This window comes from Entelurus aequoreus, linkage group LG11, assembly GCF_033978785.1.
Source record: "Entelurus aequoreus isolate RoL-2023_Sb linkage group LG11, RoL_Eaeq_v1.1, whole genome shotgun sequence".
NCBI lineage: Eukaryota > Metazoa > Chordata > Actinopteri > Syngnathiformes > Syngnathidae > Entelurus > Entelurus aequoreus.
The window spans coordinates 19043885-19066576 of NC_084741.1; the positions used below are offsets into that span (position 1 = coordinate 19043885).

At 36.2% G+C, this 22692-nt stretch overlaps 1 protein-coding gene across 3 annotated transcripts in view; it reads right to left on the reverse strand.

The window, feature by feature from the left end:
- Nucleotides 1–22692, reverse strand: part of LOC133659854 (raftlin-like) — a 343132-nt gene that overhangs the window by 147265 nt on the left and 173175 nt on the right. The gene's annotated exons all lie outside the window — the stretch shown is intronic.

The window sequence follows — 22692 nt, forward strand, 5'->3', positions numbered from 1 at the left end:
CTTAACCATTTCTTTACCATAGGGCCCCCAGAGAGCCACCAACAATATCTAGGGTACTCAGTTGTAATACACTTTTCCACCACTTGTGGCAGTAATGACAATCTCAAACAAACAGAAGAAGTCTTGAGCTAAAGTCATGGAGAAGTTTTTAAGCGCCAAAATTATAAATGATAATGATAAATGGGTTGTACTTGTATAGCGCTTTTCTACCTTCAAGGTACTCAAAGCGCTTTGACAGTATTTCCACATTTACCCATTCACACACACATTCACACACTGATGGCGGGAGCTGCCATGCAAGGCGCTAACCAGCAGCCATCAGAGGCAAAGGGTGAAGTGTCTTGCCCAAGGACACGACGGACGTGACTAGGAAGGTAGAAGGTGGGAATTGAACCCCAGTAACCAGCAACACTCCGATTGCTGGCCTAGCCACTCTACCAACTTCGCCACAAGCGAAGACAAACCGTATTTTTCATTTTTTTCCACCTCAAAACTCGTCCGTGCGCCTTATAACCCGGTGTGCCTGATGTACGGAATGATTCTGGTTTTGCTTACCGGCCTCAAAGCATTTTTTATTTGGTACATGGTGTAATGATAAGTTGTGACCAGTAGATGGCAGTCAAACATAAGAGATACATGTAGACATGCAATATTAAAGTTAAAAGTTAAAGTACCAATGATTGTCACACACACACGAGGTGTTGCGAAACTATTCTCTGCATTTGACCCATCACCCTTGATCACCCCCTGAGAGGTGAGGGGAGCAGTAACAAGCAGCGGTGGCCACGCCCGGGAATCATTTTTGGTGATTTAACCTCCAATTCCAACCTTTGAGGCTGAGTGCCAAGCAGGGAGGTAATGGGTCCCATTTTTATAGTCTTTGGTATGACTCGGCCGGGGTTTGAACTCACAACCTACCGATCTCAGGGCGGACACTCTAACCACTATGATGGCAATATGACTCAAGTAAACAACACCAACATTGTATATGTTCCATTGAAAATATAGAACATTACACATGGCGCTCAAAAATCTATCAAAATGTTTTAGTACGACTTTGGTAAGCTATGAAGCCACACCGTTTGATGTGCTTCAACATAGGAGTATTATTATGGTGTGTGTATAAGGTAAGACATATTATCTGGCGTTTTGTTTCGCAATATTATGCAAAAGCAACTTTTTCTTACCTTCTGGTACATGCTGATCTTTATTTGGAATCTGCATAAATTCTGAAAAATTGCGCGCATCCATCTTTGTAGTCGATAAGCTTCTTCTTTTTCTCTATCTTCTTGTTATGGGACATTCATCCTCCACTGTTGCCATTTCTAACATAATGTAGTGTAAAGTTCTTACTTATATCTGTCAGTAAACTCGCCATGAAAGCGCTAAAACATACCGGTGTAGTGAGTTTACATTATTCACCCAAGGAACTTTAGTTATTAGAGTTCCGGTTGGACGGTTTTTCACGGGACACATTTCCGTTATTGATGGAAGTAAAGCCTGAATGTCATTAAAACAGTTAGCTCCATCGTTTGACACTTCTTCCACTCCCGTCCTTGCACGCTACACCGCTACAACAAAGAAGACGCTGCCGAAGGTGAACCACGTAAATAAAACCGCCCACAAAACGGCGCATCCGGAAGTGACTGTCAGAAAACGGCTTGAAGATGATCTGTAAAACATCATCTATGCAACATTTTGAACAAAGAACCACCATTACATGTTATGTAGACCACAAGGAAGTCTTTTACATTTAGAAAAAAATAAAAAATAATATGACTCCTTTAATGCGCCCTATAATCCGGTGCGCCTTATATATGAAAAAAGATCGAAAATAGACCATTCATCGCCCTATGGTCTGGAAAATACCGTATTTTCATTATTTATTTAAGGAACATATTTATTAATAATTTATTATAGCACAACTTATTTTTGTATGTTTTGCAGTACCGTATTTTTCGGAGTATAAGTCACTACGGAGTATAAGTCGCACCGGCCGAAAATGCATAATAAAGAAGGAAAGAAACATATATAAGTCGCATTGGAGTATAAGTCGCATTTTTTGGGGAAATTTATTTGATAAAGGCCAACACCAAGAATAGAAATTTGAAAGGCAATTTCAAATAAATGAAGAATAGTGAACAACAGGCTGAATAAGTGTACGTTATATGAGGCATAAATAACCAACTGAGAACGTGCCTGGTATGTTAACGTAACATATTATGGTAAGAGTTATTCAAATAACTATAACATATAGAACATGCTATACGTTTACCAAACAATCTGTCACTCCTATTCGCTAAATCCCATGAAATCTTATACGTCTAGTCCAGGGATCGGCAACCTTTACCACACAAAGAGCCATTTTGACCCGTTTCACAAATTAAAGAAAACAATGGGAGCCACAAAACTCTTTTGAAATTTAAAATGAAATAACACTGCATACACAGTTTTTTTTTGCTTTCTGCTATGTATAAACCAGGGGTCTCAGACACGCGATATGAAAATGTAATGTTACTGCGGCCCGCAAGTTTTATATGAATGCCGCTTGACAGCGTCATACTTGCCAACCCTCCCGATATTTCCGGGAGACTCCCGAAATTCAGGGCAACTATTCTCTCGAATTACTGTTGATTTTCGCCCAAACAACAACAATAAGGGCGTGCCGCCATGGCATTGCCTTTAGCGCCCTCTACAATCTGTACATACTGCGTCGCCAGCCCAGTTACATGTTATATGAGGCTTCTGCAGACACACACGAGTGACTGCAAGGCATACTTGATCAACAGCCATACAGGTTACACTGAGGGTGACCGTATAAACAACTTTAACACTCTTACTAATATGCGCCACACTGTGAACCCACACCAAACAATAATGGATTAGATTTATATAGCGCTTTTCTAGACACTCAAAGTGCTTCACAGAGAAGTGAGAACCCATCATTCGTTTTTACAACTCATTCATTCGTCATTCATTCTCCGGTGTGACCGGCACCGGGAGCAAGGGTGAAGTGTCCTGCCCAAGGACACAACGGCAGCGATTTTGGATGGTAAGAGACGGGGAGCTAACCTGCAACCCTCAGGTTTCTGCCACGGCCGCTCTACCCACTACCCCATGCCGCCCCCAAACAAGAATGACAAACACATTTCGGGAGAACATCCGCACCGTAACACAACATACACACAACAGAACAAATACCCAGAATCCCATGCATCCCGGGCTACATTATACACCCCCGCTACCACCAAACCCCACCCCTGCGTCGGTTGAGGTGGGTGGGTTTTGGTGGTAGCGGGGGTGTATAATGTAGCCCGGAAGAGTTAGGGATGCATGGGATTCTGGGTATTTGTTCTGTTGTGTTTATGTTGTGTTACGGTGCGGATGTTCTCCCCAAATGTGTTTGTCATTCTTGTTTGGTGTGGGTTCACAGTGTGGCGCATATTAGTAAGAGTGTTAAAGTTGTTTATACGTCCGCCCTCAGTGTGACCTATATGGCTGTTGACCAAGTATGCCTTGCACGCAGATCGTATGGTGAAAAAGCGGACGCTAATAAAGGCAGTGCCACGCCCACAATATTGTTGACCTGGTGAAAACCGGAGAATATTTGCTCCGGGAGATTTCCGGGAGAGGCACTGAAATCCGGAAGTCTCCCGGTAAAATCGGGAGGGTCGGCAAGTATGCAGCTGAGCCGCATCAGAGTGGTCAAAGAGCCGCGGGTTGCCGACCCCTGGTCTAGTCTCTTACGTGAATGAGCTAAAAAATATTATTTGATATTTTACGGTAATGTGTTAATAATTTCACACATAAGTCGCTCCTGAGTATAAGTCGCACCCCCGGCCAAACTATGAAAAAAACTGCGACTTATAGTCCGAAAAATACGGTATATTTCGCTAGTACTTATTTTTCTAATCAGCCTGCAGTACGTTTAATGTGTTGAATAAATAATATTTGTGATTAACACATATCATTTGACAAGGTTGTAAACTGTAAGTAGGTTAGAAATAATTATTGATTACGACAAAAATCAAGAGTAAGATTACTAAATCAGTGCTAATATTTGAGTGGGCCCCAAGCCCCTATGTAGTGGAAATGTTGGGCCCTGAGGTCAAAAAGATTAATAACCCCTGTTGTATACGTCATGTCCAGAGGTTGCACATTTTGAAAAGTGTCGCCTTACTTTCAGGCTTGTTTGCTTTGGTGGAATAGAAAATTGTGACATTATTCAGAGACTTGCGTTGAGTGCTTGTTTCCCCGCCAAGTGTTTGAGTCAGTGCTGATTCTGAAACCGGACATGAGGTCATGTAAATAAATACCGTTTGGTTTTAGTTTAATCTGTACCCGGTAATACTGACTGAACTCATTCGGAACCTGTAAAAGGTACCGAATTTGGTACCCCCATCCTTACTCTCTATGTCCACTACAGAGGACATTGGGTAGGTGTGTCGTTTTTAGTATCTTCAAAAATACTTTTGTGTTGGAGTGAAATTATTGCGAAAACTCTACAAACACACACAATGGTTTTGACTCACGCCCAACGAGTTTCAGGAAAAAAAAAAAAAAAAAAGCTTTTTTTTGCAAGTAAGAAAGCGATTTGCAAGTATAAAGACATTTTTCTTTAAGTCAAAACTTTTGGCAGTGATATTCTACAAAGTGTGTTGAGGGGTGAAATATTACTGCCAATTTCTCTAAATTGAAGATAAATGCTTTTGTACTTGCAATTTATTTTTAATAAAAGAAAATTGTTTTTGTACTCTGAATACTTTTTAACTGAAGAAAACAGTGTTTAAAGTACACTAGCAAATCATTGTTTTACTTGCAGAAAATAGTTTGTTTTTTTTTCCTTTGTGAATCGTTTAATTGAAGAAAAAAAATGCTATACTTGCGAATACATTTTTTACTTTCCTTTTTTTTTTTTTTTTAAATTGGAATAATTTTTACTTGCAGTAAACCTTTTTTTTCACTTACAAATTGTTCTTTACCTTGCAGAACATAGATTGTTTTACTTGTGAATTGTTTTTTAATTGTTTTTTAAATTACACTACTTGCGACTTGATTTTTAATTGCAGAAAACTTTTTGATACTTGTGAATTGTTTTTTAAATTGTAAAAAATCATAAAAAATTTAAATTAAAAATGGAATAATTTTTACAAGCAGAACTTTTTTTTTTGTTTGATTACAAATCATTTCTTTACCTACAGATTTTTTTTATTATTTGTGAAACGTTTTTTTAATTGAAGAAAACTGTTTTTATACTTGTGAATCGTTTAATTGTAAAAAATATTGTTTTCAAACAAAAAAATATCATTTTTTTAAGCAGAAAAGATTTTTTTTTACTTGCGAATCATTTCTTTACTTACTGAAAGTATTTTTTTAAATTATTTTTGAACCGTTAAATTTACATTTTAGAAAAACGTTTTTTTTTTTACTTGTGAATCGTTTTTTAATTAAAGAAAAACAATTCTATACTTGCGAATACATTTTTTACTTTCTGAAAAATGTTTTTATACTTGGGAATCATTTTTTTTGTAACGTAGAAAACAGTTTTGTTTTAATGGGAATCATTTATACTCACAGAATTTTTATTTATTTTTTTTTTTTTTATATTGGAGTAATTTTTACTCGCAGTAAACCATTTTTTTTTCACTTCCAAATTGTTCTTTACCTTGCAGAACAGATTGTTTTACTGGTGAATTGTTTTTAATTGTTTTTTAAACTACACTTGCGAATCGATTTTTAATTGCAGAAAACTTTTTTATACTTGTGAATGCTTTTTTTTTTTAAATTATTCGTGAAAGGTTTTTTTAATTGAAGAAAACAGTTTTTCGGATCACAGCTGACTCTTCTCACCCTGGACACAAACTATTCTCCCCTCTCCCCTCAGGCAGGAGACTACGGGTCCATCCAGACCCACACCTCCCGCCACCTGAACAGTTTTTTCCCCTCGGCCATCAGGCACATGAACAATAACAAGATCTGATAGCTCAGTTACAGCTCTTTTTTATTACCAAATCTGTGTTATGTGTTTTATGTTGCACGGTTGCACCAAGAAAAATTCCTAGTTTGTGAACCCGTTCTCAAACAATGGCAATAAAAACTATTCTGATTCTGATTCTGATTTTATACTTGTGAATCGTTTAATTGTAAAAAATATTGTTTTTAAAACAAAAAAATTTAATCATTTTTATGAGCAGAAAAAAAAAAATTTTAACTTGCGAATCATTTCTTTACCTACAGAAAGTATTTTATTATAATTTGTGAACCGTTTTTTTTACATTTAAGAAAAGTTTTGGTTTTTTTTACTTTGAATCGTTTTTTAATTGAAGAAAAACAATTCTAAACCTCCGAATACAATTTTTACTTGCTGAAAAATGTTTTTATACTTGGGAATCCTTTTTTTTAATTGTAGAAAACAGTTATGTTTCAATGGGAATCATTTCTACTCGCAGAAATTTTTATTTTTTTATTGGAATAATTTTTTCTCGCAGTAAACCATTTTTTTTTCCACTTCCAAACTGTTCTTTACCTTGCAGAACATAAATTGTTTTACTTGTGAATTGTTTTTTTATTTGTTTTTTTAAATTACACTACTTCCGACTCAATTTTTAATTGCAGAAAACTTTTTTATACTTGTGAATCCTTTTTTTTTTTTTAATTCATAAAAAATAAAAATAAAAAATTGAATCACTTTTACAAGCAGAACTTTTTTTTTTGTTTGATTGCGAATCATTTCTTTACCTACAGAAAGCTTTTTTTTATTATTTGTGAAACATTTTTTTTAATTGAAGAAAACTGTTTTTATACTTGTGAATCGTTTAATTGTAAAAAAAAATATTGTTTTCAAACAAAAAAATGGTTATTACTCGCGAATCATTTCTTTACCTACAGAAAGTTTTTTTTTTTTATTTGTGAACCGTTTTTTTTTTACATTTAAGAAAACAATTTTTTTTACCTGTGAATCGTTTTTAATTGAAGAAATGTTTATACAATACTTGCGAACCGTATTTTTACTTGCAAAATTGTATTTATTTATTTGTAAACAATTTTTTAATTGAAGAAAATTGTTTATGTTTTTACCTTCTAATTGTTGGGCGTGAGTATACACACTTTTGTGTGTTTGCGGAATTTTGGCAGTAATTTCCCTGGTACCAAAACCACTTCCAACTATTCCTTAAACACACAATGTCTACTCTTGATAACACAAAAAAGGCATAAATATATTCATTAGTTTTTTAAACATGCTGGTTCGATCTCATCAGATGAAAAAGCACTCACGACTGGAAATCCCAGGATGATTTCTTCTCAGCACAACCACTTTTATTTATTTATTTTATTTTTTTTCCTGCTTTGAAATAACACTTGTCCCTTACAGAGGACGAAACGTGCATCGCTGGGTCTCAGGAGGTTTGAAGTCAACGCCAACGCAAGAGTTGGATCCAAAATGGAGCATTTTTTAACATCGTGATGTTCAATCTCGACAACATGTTGCATGTCGCCTCATCTCGCTCCATTAATTTGATGAACACGCGCACACACACACACACATACACACGCACACACACACATTTACATAGTCAACTGGCATTTTATGAGGCCAATGTGGTGCTAGCACAGAGACTGATTGAGCTATTCGCTGTCAAATAATGTTAATGACATCATTCCCAGCACAACAGCCTCCCGCCCCCGGCCCCCCGCCCCCTCCACCTCCATCTCCAGCGTCCGTGATGGAAGAGAATAAAAATCAAATTGCAGGTTATTCACTATGAAATTAAATTGTGGAAGCAAAAAAACCCCCAAAAAAACAGTCAAATGGTTTCCCAACGTTATTGCTTCCACGGCACGCTGCTTCTTCCAATACGTCCAAATGGAATCGCTCAGATAAAAGGTTGTTTTTCATTCAAAGCTAATGCAGGCAGGCGGGGGGCAGGGGGGGGGGGAGGGAAGGGGATGGCGAGGGCGCAAAGATGAATGGATGGGGTGATCGCTCCGGCACATTTGGATGACTGAATTCATTTTCAATAACGCTATCATCATTAGCATCATCTTATTAAATGTCTTGTTTGGCCAAATAGAACACACACATTGTGACAATTATAACACACACACACATTCTTGTATTTAAGGCCTTCTTGAGACCTCGGAAAATGCCTCCCTCTTTAGGACCAGCCTTTCTAGATATATAAATATGTGTATTTACAACATTAATAATATATACATACTATGCAAATATTAAAAAGGTTGTTGTGAAAAATGAGTTGGAATTTTACAAGAAAAAGGTCACAATTTCACAAGAAAAACTTAGAATTTTGGCAGTGTTATAATAAAAGTTGTAAGTTTACTCAACGCAAGTTAAATTGTTACAAGAAAAACTGAACATTTGTGCAGTATTGTAATAAATTTTTTTGAATTGTACTCAATAACAGTCGCAATTTTACAAGCAAAGCTTACAATTTTTCCAATTTTATGAAAAGAGTCGTAATTTTACTCGACAAGTCACAATTTTATAAGAAAACTGTAAAATGTTGGCATTATAATAATAATAATAATAATAGGAATTTCACTTGGCAAAATGACAAAAGTCACAATTTTACTCCGAAAATGTCACTATATTACAAGAACAAAAAAAAAATGGCAATATTGTGATAAAGGTCAGAATTTTATATGACCAATGTCACCATTTTGCAGTAAAAAGTAATAATTTTGCATGGAAAAAGTAGTACATTTATGAGAAAATATTGCAATATTACAGAAACAGAAAGAATATGAGAAATTGTTCCCAAATTTATAAGAAAAAAGTCGACACTGAGAGAAAAAGACTGCTTTTAGTTCATTTTTAAATTTTTTGTCTGTAATTGGTTTTTAATCTTCATTATTTACTTCAAGTTATTACAGTATGTCTCTATATACATATGTATTTCATTTGTTTTATTAATTTTGGCCAAAGGGGGCACATTTCAATTTCTTACACACACTTGTTATTTCATATGTTGACCAGAGGGGAAGCTCGTTTAAAACCGACACAATCAATTTAAAAAAATCCCGCCTTTTTGGGACTACCCTCATTTTGATAGATTTCACCACCAGGGGTGCAAATAAAATTAGATGCAATGGTTTTCCATATTGGGACCATGATTTATGTCCTAACTTGTTCACACCTCCTCATATGGAAGGTACTTTTCCTTGTTGATGTCTCAAGAAGGGTAGAAATACAAGAACACACACAAACGTGCACACACACTTTTATTTGTGACCTTCTTGAGACCTGAAAAAAAATTCCTCCCTCTTTAGGACCAGCCTTTCTAGATATATAAAGATGTGTATTTACAACATTAATAATATATACATACTATGCAAATATAAAAAAGCTTGTTGTGAAAAATGAGTTGGAATTTCACAAGAAAAAGGTCACAATTTCACAAGAAAAACTTAGAATGTTGGCAATATTATAATAAAAGTCATAATTTTACTCAACGCAAGTCAAAATGGTACAAGATAAACGGAACATTTGTGCAATTTTGTGATAATAGTTGGAATGTTACTCAATAACAGTCGCAATTTTTACAAGAAAAGCTTACAATTTTGGCAATTTTATGAAAAGAGTTGTAATTTTACTCGACAAGTCACAAACTGTAAAATGTTGGCAATATTATAATAATAATGGGAATTTCACTTGGCAAAATTATGACAAAAGTCACAATTTTACTCCAAAAATGTCCCTATTTTACAAGAAAAACAAAAAAATTGGCAATATTGTGACAAAGTCAGAATTTTATATGACACGTCACCATTTTGCAGTAAAACGTAATAATTTTGCGTGGAAAAAGTAATAATTGTATGAGAAAATATTACAATATTACAGAAACAGAAAGAATATGAGAAATTGTTCCCAAATTTATAAGAAAAGTCGACACGTGAGAAAAAGACTGCTTTTAGTTCATTTTTAAATTTTTTGTTTGTAATTGGTTTTTAATCTTCATTATTTACTTCAAGTTATTACAGTATGTCTCTATATACATGTGTATTTTATTTGTTTTATTAATTTCTTACACACACTTGTTATTTTATATGTTGACCAGAGGGGGAGCACTTTTAAAATCGACACAAAATCAATTTTAAAAAATCCCGCCTTTTTGGGACCACCCTCATTTGGATAGATTTCACCAATGAGACGTTCTCTATTAGATCCAATAGTACTTTTCCTTGTTGATGTCTCAAGAAGGGTAGAAATACAAGAACACACACACACACACACGCTCACACACACACACACACACACGCTCACACACACACACACACACACACACACACACATACTCTTGTATTTGTTACCTTCTTGAGACATCCGAAAAATGCCTACCTCTTTAGGACCACCCCTCCTATATGTATAAAGATGTGTATTTACAACATAAATAATATATACATACTATGCAAATATAAAAAAGCTTGTTGTGAGCAATTAGTTGGAATTTTACAAGAAAAAGGTCACAATTTCATCAGAAAAACGTAGAATTTTGGCAGTAATATAATAAAAGTCGTCATTTTACTCGACACAAGTCAAAATGTTACAAGAAAAACTAAACATTTGTGCAGTATTGTGATAAAAATTTGGAATTTCACTCAATAACAGTCGCAATTTTACAAGAAAAGCTTACAATTTTATGAAAACAGTCATAATTTTATTCGACAAAAGTCACAATTTGATAAGAAAACTGTAAAATGTTGGCAATATTATAATAATGGGAATTTCACTTGGCAAAATTATGACAAAAGTCACAATTTTACTCCAAAAATGTCACTATTTACAAGAACAAATATAATGTTGTGATAAAAGTCTGAATTTTATATGACAAATGTCACCATTTTGCAGTAAAAAGTAATAATTTTGCGTGGAAAAAGCAATAATTTTATGAGAAAATATTTAAATATTACAGAAACAGAAAGAATGAGAAATCGTTCCCAAATGTATAAGAAAAAAGTCGACACATTGACAGAAATTGGTTTTAATTGGTTTTTAATCTTTATTATTTACTTCAAGTTATTACAGTATGTCTCTATATACATGTGTATTTGATTTGTTTTATTAATTTTGGCCAAAGGGGGCGCATTTTCAATTTCTTACACACGGTGGCATTCACACACAATTCCTACCAAAATTGCACAGATTGTAGTTATGCTTGTAAATTCTCATGAAGTCTGCCGTGAGTCAGTGTTGTCGAAGGAAAAAGTTAACACGTCTGTGAAATCAACACACCTCACTATGACTAAAATGTACATATCACATGTTATTATGAATGGTAATACAGCACATATATACTTACAGCGTATGTTTACGTTTTTGGAGGTTTTTTTAGAGCGCTTTATATGCGGAAGAGAGCGGCTCCCATTGGTTCCATTGTAGCTGACTTCTCCTAATGTTTATTTACGATTTAGAATGCATAAAAAAAAGAAAAACACATGTGATCTTGTCAGACATAATGATTGTGAATGATGGACAAAATGCCCCCCAAAAAAGTGCAGTTCCTCTTTAAAGTGACAACAAATGGAGGGACACAATTTACTTTTTAATAGGGGTGTCAAAAAATGTGATTTTCAAGTGAAGTGAAGTGAAGTGAATTATATTTATATAGCGCTTTTCTCTAGTGACTCAAAGCACTTTACATAGTGAGACCCAATATCTAAGTTACATTTAAACCAGTGTGGGTGGCACTGGGAGCAGGTGGGTAAAAAAGTGTCTTGCCCAAGGACACAACGGCAGTGACTAGGATAAGAAGTAAGAAATAGTAAGAAATAATAGTTTGTTGTTCATAAAAAGTGTTCGGACTGCTTTTGTAACTACGAACATGACATCGGTTTGCACAATAAGTACACATATAGTTTTGCAATAAGTACACATATATTTGGAACATCCCACAGGGTATAAAGGTAGATTCCATGAAATGCTCAGTCATTCACAAACAAGGATGGGGCGAGGGTCGCCACTTTGTCAACAAATGCGTGAGCAAATTGTTGAACAGTTTAAGAAAAACTTTTCTCAACCAGCTATTGCAAGGAATTTAGGAATTTCACCATGTACGGTCCGTAATATCATCAAAGGGTTCAGAGAATCTGGAGAAATCACTGCACGTAAGCAGCTAAGCCCGTGACCTTCGATCCCTCAGGCTGTACTGCATCAACAAGCGACATCAGTGTGTAAAGGATATCACCACATGGGCTCAGGAACAGTTCAGAAACCCACTGTCAGTAACTACAGTTGGTCGCTACATCTGTAAGTGGAAGTTAAAACTCTCCTATGCAAGGCGAAAAACCGTTTATCAATAACACCCAGAAACGCCGTTGGCTTCGCTGGGCCTGAGCTCATCTAAAATGGACTGATACAAAGTGGAAAAGTGTTCTGTAGTCTGACGAGTCCACATTTCAAATTTTAAGTTAATTATTTGCAAAAAATAAATAAAGTTTATGAGTTTGAACATCAAATATGTTGTCTTTGTAGTGCATTCAATTGAATATGGGTTGAAAAGGATTTGCAAATCATTGTATTTCGTTTATATTTACATTTAACACAATTTCCCAACTCATATGGAAACGGGGTTTGTATATCCCATTTACCATTACCATTTAGGATGGCGGAAGCGGGGATCGAACCTGGAACCCTCAAGTTGCTGGCACGGCCACTCTACCAACCGAGCTACACCGCCCATATATCTTCAGATTAATTGCAATTTTTAATTGTAACAATTCTTAATCGATTAAAAAAAAAAAAAAAAAAAAAAAAAAAAAAAAAAAAAATCGATATTTTTTGTTGTGTTTATTTTATGGAGGAACGTAGTTAATCAAAGAAGAAATGGCACCCAATATTATGAAATATCTATTTTATAGTTTTTATTGAAAATTCCATTCTGAATGGAATCGTCACCCACAAGGATCGAATAAAAAGCAGCCCTCCTTTTAGGTACTTGTTAGAATAATAGTTTCTAAATTATCACAAAAACTTTGTGTTACAGTGAGGGCCCGGTGAGAAGCAAAGGCTGTCTTTGGAACCTACCAAGAGTAAGGCTCGTAAAACTCCACTGTGTAGGGGGGGGAAGCAAAATGAAGGTGTTCTGTGTTCTTTCATGTATGGTAATCAACAGAAAGATATTGTTCTAACCCAAGGACTTCAAAGCGGAGAGAAGACAGGATCTGCCCAATTTCCAGACGACCTCTTTTTGAACAGGTTTACAAACGTCTTTTTGAACTTTATGGACCTCTTTTTGAACTATTTTACGACCTCTCCTTTTGAACTGTTCGGTAACTAAAGGCAACGCTGTTTACGACCCACTTCCCTCTGGAAGTGGAAGCTGTGGTCATGTGGTCGGAGAAAGTCAAACAAAGAAGGAGGAGTACAATCTTTTGCCAGAGCGTGCTGAGATACTGTGCAAGGGTACAGTGTACAGACGACTCTCCTCAATATTGAGTCCAAATTGAATTCTGTCTTTGTTTAATTCTTTGCCTCTTGTCTTGTTTAATAGAGGTCATCAGTGTTTGAACCTGACAGTACTAACTACGTGTTTGGCGCACACCTTGGAGAATCCTTTCAAGGAGACCTGCTGGTGTCGGTGCAGCGAGAGCCGCCGCCGCCATGATTGCTCACAAAGTCACGGTGATATTATTCATGATGTTTCCGTCCCGATGCGCCTTGAACAGATGCACGCCACGCGCCGCCTCGGGTTGCACCATACCCCCCACCCCCACCCCACCCGCGGCGTAAACATTGTCTGTGGAAAGGTGCGGGGAAGGTGAGGCGAGACGTCGGCGCCGCGGGTCAAGCACTTTGCATCGCTCGGTTTCCCCTTCATTAGCGCACAGATGGGTAGACCGTCATCCCGCCAGCAACGATTTTAATTCCGACTCCACACCGCATTTCCTTCCCCGGGAAAAGTTATTAAGGCGGCGGCAGGAGGAGGCGTCTGAAGGTCAAGATGGAAGCGAGGGAGAGGATAATGACGGAAAGCAAAAAGTATAACGATGGCGACGGAAAGACCGTACGTGTCCGGCGTGGCCGCCGCCTCGACTTCCATTCAGCGGATTGAGAGATAAGCAGCGGTAATGAGGTCCGGCAGGATTTCTTCCGGATTCAAAACATGACGATGACGAGCCGCTTGCAAAAGAAATATCTCTGGATTTGACCTTAAAAAATGGCAACTCAGTCGCCAGGATTTTAACACAAATAATGTACAGCGTTGCTGTACATTTAAAAAAAAAAAACTCTACCACTTTTGTCTTTACGGTAAAGTTCGAGCAAGTGAGCTGTTGTTTTTTTATTTTTTATTTTACTGTAAAATCACGGTACTGTTGTCCCGATACCATCCATCCATCCATCTTCTTCCGCTTATCCAAGGTCGAGTCGCGGGGGCAGCAGCCTAAGCAGGGAAGCCCAGACTTCCCTCTCCCCAGCCACTTCGTCCAGCTCCTCCCGGGGGATCCAGAGGCGTTCCCAAGCCAGCCGGGAGACATAGTCTTCCCAACGTGTCCTGGGTCTTCCCCGTGGCCTCCTACCGGTCGGACGTGCCCGAAACACCTCCCTAGGGAGGCGTTCGGGTGGCATCCTGACCAGATGCCCGAACCACCTCATTTGGCTCCTCTCGATGGCAGAGCTTCTCACCCTATCTCTAAGGGAGAGACCCACCACCCGGCGGAGGAAACTCATTTCGGCCTCTTGTACCTGTGATCTTGTCCTTTCGGTCATAACCCAAAGCTCATGACCATAGGTGAGGATGGGAACGTAGATCGACCGGTAAATGGAGAGCTTTGCCTTCCGGCTCGGCTCCTTCTTCACCACAACGGATCGATAGACAGTGTTTCCCATAAACTGCCAAGATACCTGTGGCGGTGGGGGCGTGGCTATGGGCGTGGTCACCATGACATCATCGAGTAATTTGCATAATTTACTACAATATGATTTTCTCTAAAAAGACTCAAAAAATTTATACTTACTAATTAATAATAACAGTTTTGTTTTAAACATCCATCCATCCATCCATCCATTTTACAATATAATTACAACACTTTATGTACATATTTATATACAGATTTGAACAATAAGTTATTCACTGAAATATATTTATTAATTGTGGTTCTTACAAAAAATATATCTTATAAAATATAAAAGCTAAAATGTCTCTTAAAGCTCTGCCCCTTTAATTAGTGCATACTAAATAATTTAACTTTAGCCTACTACTACAACCATATTATTTACCAGCAACATAAAGTGAAACAGAGGCAGAGGTGTCCTGCCACAGTCAGTAACAAATAAACAGAAATCAGTAGTGGTCAAATACAAATAAGGCAACAAGAGAAGTATCCTACACTTCTCTTTTGTAAAGTAAATCTGAACAGCCTATATGGGCATCTACATCAACTATATGATTTGCCTGAGAAGCTGGACAGGACAAAAAAACAAACAAAAAATAAATAAATACTTTTTTTTTTTTTTTTTTATGTATTTGTGGCGGACGTACACTACCGTTCAAAAGTTTGGGGTCACCCAAACAATTTTGTGGAATAGCCTTCATTTCTAAGAACAAGAATAGACTGTTGAGTTTCAGATCAAAGTTCTCTTTTTCTGGCCATTTTGAGCGTTTAATTGACCCCACAAATGTGATGCTCCAGAAACTCAATCTGCTCAAAAGAAGGTCAGTTTTATAGCTTCTGTATCAAGCTAAACTGTTTTCAGATGTGTGAACATGATTGCACAAGGGTTTTCTAATCATCAATTAGCCTCCTGAGCCAATGAGCAAACACATTGTACCATTAGAACACTGGAGTGATAGTTGCTGGAAATGGGCCTCTATACACCTATGTAGATATTGCACCAAAAAACAGACATTTGCAGCTAGAATAGTCATTTACCACATTAGCAATGTATAGAGTGTATTTCTTTAAAGTTAAGACTAGTTTAAAGTTATCTTCATTGAAAAGTACAGTGCTTTTCCTTCAAAAATAAGGACATTTCAATGTGACCCCAAACTTTTGATTGGTAGTGTAATTCTTTCGTGGCGGGCCGCCACAAATAAATGAATGTGTGGGAAACACTGGATAGAGCAGGAGTCTTGTTCACGAGTGTGCCGATACCAATATTTTGATACCGGTACCGGTACGTCCATGGACATATTTTCTGAGTTTATAAACATAATGTAAATTTTTCAGTACAGTACAGGCCAACACAGATAGACAGACAACATTCACAGTCACATTCACACACTAGGGACCAATTTAGTGTTGCCAACCAACCTATCCCCAGGTGCATGTCTTTTGGAGGTGGGAGGAAGCCGGAGTACCCGGAGGGAACCCACGCAGTAACGGGGAGAACATGCAAACTCCACACAGAAAGATCCCGAGCGCAGGATCGAACCCAGGACCTTCGTATTGTGAGGCAGACGCACTAACACCTGTTCCACCGTGCTGCCCACAGTGCATTAAATCAATTAAAAAACAGTACCACGGTACTGTTGTCCCGATACAAATAATTTCGTATCGGTACCGGTACGTCCAGGGATGTATTTTCTGAGTTTATAAACATAATGTAATTTTTTTTAAACGAAAGAAGATTTTGTGATGCTAAAAAATATTTATGTAATCATAGTAGTATCGACTAGATACGCTCCTGTACTTGGTATCATTACAGTGGATGTTAGGTGTAGATCCACCAATGGCGTTTGTGACGCCGATGAGCTACGGTGTGTAGTGAAGCATGTTTAGTTATTCCTCGTCCTGCAGGGATGATACTTGTAAGAAACATACTTTATTTGTCGCCATGGAGACGAGGATTAGTGATTTGGAAGTAGTTACAACGCTGCAGACTAGGTAGCCATGTCTTAAAGCACCTCTTCCTGAGGGCGTTTCAGTGTTATAACTTCACCTTTATCGTTAGTTTTGAAGTCAAAATGCGTCCGTTTTCCCTTTTCTGTCTACACACTGTGTCTGCTTGTAAGTACTCTGTGATTGTGCGCTGCCGAACATGCTCCTCTGCTAGTAAACCAGCAATGACACGACGTGATGACGATGGGGGGACGGGAGGATCGGGGACCAGTACTTTTTAGAGGCAGTATAGTACCGAATATGACTCATTAGTATCGCTGTACTATACTTATACCGGTATACTGTACAACCCTATACCACCTTTTTTTCTTACGGTAAAATTCCGGCGAGTGAGTTGACATTTTTCGGGGGGGTTTCTTTAACCATATAATGTATGGTGTTTTTTTTTTTTACACCAAATTACTGTAAATTGTAAAATGGTAACACTTTTTTTTACTGTAAAATTCTGGTGACTAAGCTGCCAGATGTCTCCATTAAATCTACAGTGGTTTTTACACCCAATTACTGTAAATTAAAAAGTGGTACCATTTTTGTTTTTTAAGTAAAATTCTGGCAACGGGATTTTTACCGTTTTTTTTTTTTTACACTGCACTATTGTAAATACAAAAATCTTACTACTTGTATTTTACGGTAAACTTCTAGCAAGTGAGCTGCCAATTTAAAAAAAAAAATTTACTGTATAATTTATGGTGTTTTTTTACACCAAATTACTGTAAATAGTAAAATGGTAGCACTTTATTTTTACGGTAAAATTTTGGTGACTGCGATGCCATCTTTTTACATACAGTGGTTTTTACACCCAATTACTGTAAATTTAAAAGTGGCACCATTTTCGTTTTGTAAGTAAAATTTCGGCAACGGAATTGTTAGGTTTTTTTTTTTTTTACACTGCACTATTGTAAATACAAAAATCTTACCACTTATATTTTATGGTAAACGTCTAGCAAGTGAGCTGCCAATTATTTTTTTTAAATGTTTACCGTATAATTTATGGTGTTTTTTACACCAAATTATTACCTTGTTTTTTCAATGCATTATTGTAAATGCAACATTGGTACCACAGTTATTTTTACGGTAAAATTCTGGCGAGTGAGTTGCCCTTTTTTTTATTTAATTTTAATTTTTTTTATTGTGTAATTTATGGTGGTTTTTTTTACACCAAATCACTGTAAATTGTAAAATGGCAACACTTGTTTTAACGGTAAAATTGACTGAGTTGCCAATTTTTACCGTTAAATCTATAGTGTTTTTTACATCCAGTTACTGTAAATTAAAAACTGGTACCACTTTCGTTTTTTAAAGTAAAATTCTGGCAACTGCACTGCCATCTTTTTGCCGTAAAATGTACTTTTTTGTTCTTTACACTGCATTATTGTAAATGGAAAAATTATACTACTTTTATTTTACGGTAAACTTCTAGCGAGTGAGCTGCTAATTTTGTATTTTTTTTACCGTATAATTTATGGTGGGGTTTTTTTTACACCAAATTACTGTAAATAGTAAAATGGTACCAATTTATTTATTTTTTTAATGGTAAAATTCTGGCAACTGTACTGCCATCTTTTTTCCGTAAAATATACGGAAAAATTATACTACTTTTATTTTACGGTAAACTTCTAGCGAGTGAGCTGCTAATTTTGTATTTTTTTTACCGTATAATTTATGTGGGGTTTTTTTACACCAAACTACTGTAAATGGTAAAATGGTACCAATTTTTTTTTTTTTAATGGTAAAATTCTGGCAACTGTACTGCCATCTTTTTTCCGTAAAATATACGGAAAAATTATACTGCTTTTATTTTACGGTAAACTTCTGGCGAGTGAGCTGCCAATTTATTTTTTTACAGTATAATTTATGGTGGGGTTTCTTTTACACCAAATTACTGTAAATAGTAAAATGGTAGCACTTTTTTTTTTATACTGTAAAATTCTGGTGACGGAGCTGCTATTTCTTTTACCTACAGTGGTTTTTACACCCAATTACTGTAAATTAACAAGTGCTACCACTTATATTTTGTAAGTAAAATTCTGGCAACTGAACTGTCATCTTTTTTCCGTAAAATATACGGAAAAAAATTATTTATGGAAAAATGATACTAGTTTTATTTTACAGTAAACTTCTGGCGAGTGACCTGCCAATTTTTGGGGTTTCTTTTTACAGTATAATTTATGGTGTTTTTTACATCAAATTACTGTAAATAGTCAAATGGTAGCACTTTTTTTAAACGACACAATTCTGTTGACTGAATTATTACCGTAAAATTTATGGAAAAATTATATATGGAAAACTTATACTACTTTTATTTTACAGTAAACTTCTGACGAGTGAGCTGGCAATTTTTTATTTTTTTTATCGTATAATTTATGGTGTTTTTTACACCAAATTACAGTAAATAGTAAAATGGTAACACTTTTTTTTAACGGTAAAGTTCTGGTGACTAAGCTGCCATTTTTTTACCTACAGTGATTTTTACACCCAATTACTGTAAATTTAAAAGTGGTACCATTTTCGTTTTTTAAGTAAAATTCTGGCAACTGAACTGTCATGTTTTTTTTGTAAAATATACGGAAAAATTATTTATGGAAAAATGATACTACTTTTATTTTACGGTAAACGTCTGGCGAGTGACCTGCCAATTTTTTGGTTTTTTTTTACCGTATAATTTATGGTGTTTTTTTACACCAAATTACTGTGAATAGTAAAATGGTAGCACTTTTTTTAAACAATAAAATTCTGGTGACTGAGCTGCCATTTTATTACCGTATAATTAATGGAAAAATTATATATGGAAAACTTATACTACTTTTATTTTACAGTAAACTTCTGACGAGTGAGCTGGTATTTTTTTAAAATTGTTTTACTGTATAATTTATGGTGTTTTTTACACCAAATTACTGTAAATAGTAAAATGGTAGGAATTTTTTTAAACGATAAAATTCTGGTGACTGAGCTGCCATCTTATTACCGTAAAATTAATGGAAAAATTATATATGGAAAACTTATAACCGAAACTTATGACCGAAAGGACAAGATCACGGGTACAGGCGGCCGAAATGAGTTTCCTCCAGAGGTGGGACCAAGTCATTGCTTTGCAAGTCACAAGTAAGTCTCAAGTCTTTGCCCTCAAGTCAAGTCCCGAGTCAAGACAGGCAAGTCCCGAGTCAAGTCCAAAGTCAAGACTGGAAAGTCTCAAGTCAAGTCCCAAGTCCTGCATTTTGAATTTCGAGTCCTTTCAAGTCCTTTTAACCACAGACTAATATATTTACACAGATTGTGTATGCTGTATTTATTTATTAAAACAAGTGCATTTGAAATTGCAGGAAAAAAAATAGTGCTGACATTGCACTTCATAATAGCACTATTATCCAGTCATTTTAAACATTTAACTCATTCCTTTACAGAATAAACACATTTGAAAAAACAAGTGCAACTGTACTTATTTTCACAAAAGTGTTAACATTGTATTTCCATGGCATATTGCATTGTAACTAGTTCCACAGCAGTTTCTATCCTGTTCTTACCTTATCTCATTGATCTCATCTCATACTGTATGTGTGTTGATGTGTGCGTACACATGAAAAACATAACAAAAACATGAACAAAACAATGAACAGAGTTGTACTTTTTAGATGTCAGGGCCCTATGCAATATGTACACATATTCTTAAGATAGTATACATTTTACTGACCTTTATGTGACTATGTTTGTGTTTTTGTAGGTGGCTAAAATACGCGGTGCTGCTGATCGCCGTCTAACGTTATGTTACTGTGTGTGATACATTGACTAACGTAACGTTATGTATAGGTACCTCATGCAGCCCTGCTTAAAAAAAATCACTTGACAAAAAGTAGGAATAAGGTAGCGAACTGCAGTGGACGCAACATATTGCCGTGTTTGCAATGACGTTATAACCATAGACATCTTATAAGTAGACGCAGCATTGGCTGCTGTGACACGAGCAATTTGGCCGCCATCTTAAAGTGGTGATGAGGAGCCGGCGAGCAGCCTAAACTGACAGTTGACAGGTAGAAAACAAAGATGGTGTTCAGCGTTTTCCTACTCAAATGAGCGGACTGTTGAAAATAGGAATCGGGTGATTACTTTTCACAAGTAAGATTTAACATTAATGTACTACTGGTTGTATTTTATGAAAATAATATTACCATAGAGTTGAGAAGGAGCAAAGGTCTTTAATATTTGTATGTGAAAATCACAAAAAAATCTTCTGGGGGAGGATGACCCCCCTACAGGGGTTTGGTTTACAAACTTTCAGCCCCACCTAAAACAAAATTCACCAGCCGCCACTGATTATGATGCATTCTCATTTTAGGCAAAATATAAGACAATACTTTCTTAACAGTATAATTGTAACCAGGAATAAGTCTTCAAGTAACAATATTCAAATACTAACATTGTTGGGTAAGACAGAATTTGGTTTTATTCTGAATCCAGTGAAACAGATTGGTGGTTTTAGCTGATATAAAGACTTCCAGGTGTTTATATATGTTTATGTTGAAGTATTTGGCAGACGCTTTTATCCAAAGTGACATACACTACCGTTCAAAAGTTTGGGGTCACATTGAAATGTCCTTATTTTTGAAGGAAAAGCACTGTACTTTTCAATGAAGATAACTTTAAACTAGTCTTAACTTTAAAGAAATACACTCTATACATTGCTAATGTAGTAAATGACTATTCTAGCTGCAAATGTCTGGTTTTTGGTGCAATATCTACATAGGTGTATAGAGGCCCATTTCCAGCAACTATCACTCCAGTGTTCTAATGGTACAATGTGTTTGCTCATTGGCTCAGAAGGCTAATTGATGATTAGAAAACCCTTGTGCAATCATGTTCACACATCTGAAAACAGTTTAGCTCGTTACAGAAGCTACAAAACTGACCTTCCTTTGAGCAGATTAAGTTTCTGGAGCATCACATTTGTGGGGTCAATTAAACGCTCAAAATGGCCAGAAAAAGAGAACTTTCATCTGAAACTCGACAGTCTATATTTGTTCTTAGAAATGAAGGCTATTCCATAAAATTGTTTGGGTGACCCCAAACTTTTGAACGGTAGTGTACATTAAAATACATATAAAACAATGACTGTAAACATGATCATTTAAGGGAAGAATGTAATACAAAATATCAATACAAAGTGTCAAGACTGAATAAACTCTCTGCTGCTGCAGCAACAGAGATACAGTCTATAAGATATATAGATATCTAATGTATTCATACATTGTTTATGTAGGATATACGCATGTATATATAACCTAATCATATTGTTTCTTCAATTTAAAAATAGCTGACCGTTTTTTTCCCCTTTCTCTGGGATTATATTCCCAGTTTTGATCTCGGACGTCTGGTCACTTACAGCGTATAAGAATATTATATTACTGTTAAGCAAACTATGAATAATAAAACACGCCAAAACATGTGTCCTTTATCATAGCTACACGTATGACAAAAAAGCGCGTGAAAATCAGTGGTATTCAGTGAGGTAAGATGAATTAAATGCGCTGACAGTTCATTGCTCCTACCAAATGAATTGCACTAGTGGAGCGGATCACCACTCCAAGATGGCGGCCCCGCGTCTCGTCTGCGCCTGTAGGCAGTAGCGCTCCATGCTGCGTACCCTTATAAGATGTCTATGGTTATAACGTTAGCAGTGAGTTTGCAGCCTCACTGATTTAACTACACAGCAAATAAAAGTCACGTTACTTAGCCAATAAACGTTAGCTTACATTCAAAACTTACCCTTCTTTGTGCATCTTCAAATGTCGAACGAAGTTGGAAGTTGTTACGTCTCCGTCTATAATATTCGAACTGCATGAT